Below are 2,446 nucleotides of genomic sequence, written 5' to 3'. Positions count from 1 at the left end.
TTTTGCTCCTTGGTCTTGGCTACTCCCCCTCAACGTCTCGGTACTCACACGCTTAACCCATTGCGAGCCGCCGGGCGGGAGGGGGTGGGGGGGAGCTAGGGGCCGGGCAGCCCCCTCCCAGGTCCCAGGAAGGGGTCGGAGCCCCACAGAGGACGTGCCGGGAGGAGGGGAGCGGGGTGCGAGAGGGGGGGCGCGGAGGCGTGCGGCGCCCGCGGTTTGCAGGGCACGGGTGTTCGTCCTCCTCAGGCAGCAGTGGGCCCCCTCGTGTGTCTACATAAACTTGGGTGCCGTGGTGGTGTTTAAAAAATCCAAGTCCAAACCGACAATTTCCTCACCCCAGAAAAACACACCGAAACCAAAATACCACCCTCTCGCTCCCCTCAAATCTGTGGCTAGGTGAACCAAAATATTCGGTCAGTGCAATCCAGTTTCTGGGTCACATCCAGACCTGACCTTTGTACTTCCCACTCATCTTCACTCAAACATCTATCATGTTTTTTTTCCCAATGCAGTACAGCTGTTTTCCAACTTGTAGGATAGAGTCTCTGATAAAAAATCACATTTTTGTCCTTGTAACAGAACTTATTTTTTTGCTCTCAAGGCTATAAACTTAGCCTAATACTTATTTTCTCAAAACGGTGCAAAGTGTTTCTATTCAACACCGTGATATCGCCCTCTACAGCAAGACCAATTTAAAAAGAGGAAAAAGAGCAACACTTTTCATGCAGTTTTAATATATTTGATAGATATTTCTGAGTGTTTAGGAAGACGGAAATATTTAATACAAAATTATTTTACCACTGGGCATTTCAGGGTTCAAAACTGGTGGATGCATTGGGTCATCATCCACATCCAAAGCTGACACATGATACGGTACTTTCCTTGTTACGGTGTGGTAGTCTGTTTTTGTGAATAGCAGAAGTGGTAGGAACCCTGTGCCTGAGGTGACTAGAAGCCGATATTTGCGCCTCACTCTCTTGTATATGTCTTTAATTTCAGAAGTGCTAATTTTAAACAAAAAGGACACGAGGGACGTATTTTTATATATAGCCTAGTGTTCATGGAAGGAAGTGCGTTCCGCAGGAGTAAGGAGGCATTTGCTACCATTAACAGGTTGCTGGCTACGCACATGGCGATATTTGCAGGGTTTGGTCTGAATTCCTTGGGACACTGTTGTATTCATGTTCAACAATGTTGGTTTTGTACAGCTTGCACTGCACTGTACATTGTTTTGAACACCTTGTGCTAGATGCCTACCAGCAGGACTGGGCCTTCTTGGTCCTGAGGCAGTAGGTATTTTAAAGAGCAATGCTTTGCTCAGCGTGCTTTGTGGAAGTTACACAGACTGCCTAACATGAAGGATGACATAGTGCCTGGTTTAACACGGTGCAGTAACAAAGCAGCTTCTGTAAAGCAGGCCAGCCTGGTGCTGGCATAAGCAGGATTACCATTAGTGCTTTGCCCAACACAAAACCCAGGTACACTTCACTGAAATACCTTGACTAGTTGCACGGTTACAAATACGTTTTATACTATTTGTTGATGAATTTGGTAGAGATGAAAATGCTTTACATTTGCCAATAGAGAACAGTTTAAAAGCCCTTTTGAGGTGCAGTGAGATTACATCTACTACAGAAATGCCAAGGGGTCCTTGGGACATCACTAACCAACTCACAGAAAAAATTTTTTTACTGATAAAACGTTAATAACTAACTGGAAAAAATTACAGTTTTCTTAGAGAACAAAAAATGTCTCAAGCCTTGAAGGACTGCACTATCTATTTTGTAATGCAATTTAGAACAGCTCCCCTGTTGTCCCACATTGTTGAGCTACATGCTAAAATTCAGAACTGTTACATTAAACATATGTAATAGGATTGCCTTCTGAACGTAGGTGGAATCCAGGCAGAAAGCCCCACAGGAATTCAGTTATTTCGTCTATACTGCACTGCAGGACTCAAAGGGCATGCTTTATGCTTTATGAAAAGTAAAAAGATTTTTATTTCTCTGCAGTAAAAAACAGAATGAATTGGACAATGGCTGTTACGACTTTAAGCTGGACTATTAAAAGTTTATAGTAGAGAGGGAGTGCTATGTTTTCCAGGATGATGACTTTTTTCCTCATATTTGTTGTGTCTGATCTTACTACTGCTGGCGTAGATTCAGACCCTATCCAAGGTCTTTCTGTTTAAAGTTTTAACTGCTTATTGTACACAAGAATATCAGCCTCAGCACTGCCCAAATACAAAACATTTTTCAGCAGGTCTAAAGTTATCTTGAAGTTGCAGCTGGAAACCTTCACCTCAGTGAGTTTTTCTGTCACTTTTCCGGACATTAATTCTGCCCAAACCACAGTCTGTCATTAGGATCTCTGGGATTCCAGTCTCAGCGGAAAGTGGGATAGCAGCATGAAATAAAAACATCGAAGTGCAAAGACCTTCAGAAGA

The sequence above is a fragment of the Opisthocomus hoazin genome, chromosome Z (genome assembly GCF_030867145.1).
Source record: "Opisthocomus hoazin isolate bOpiHoa1 chromosome Z, bOpiHoa1.hap1, whole genome shotgun sequence".
NCBI lineage: Eukaryota > Metazoa > Chordata > Aves > Opisthocomiformes > Opisthocomidae > Opisthocomus > Opisthocomus hoazin.
Note: the sequence above shows the minus strand (reverse complement) of the source record.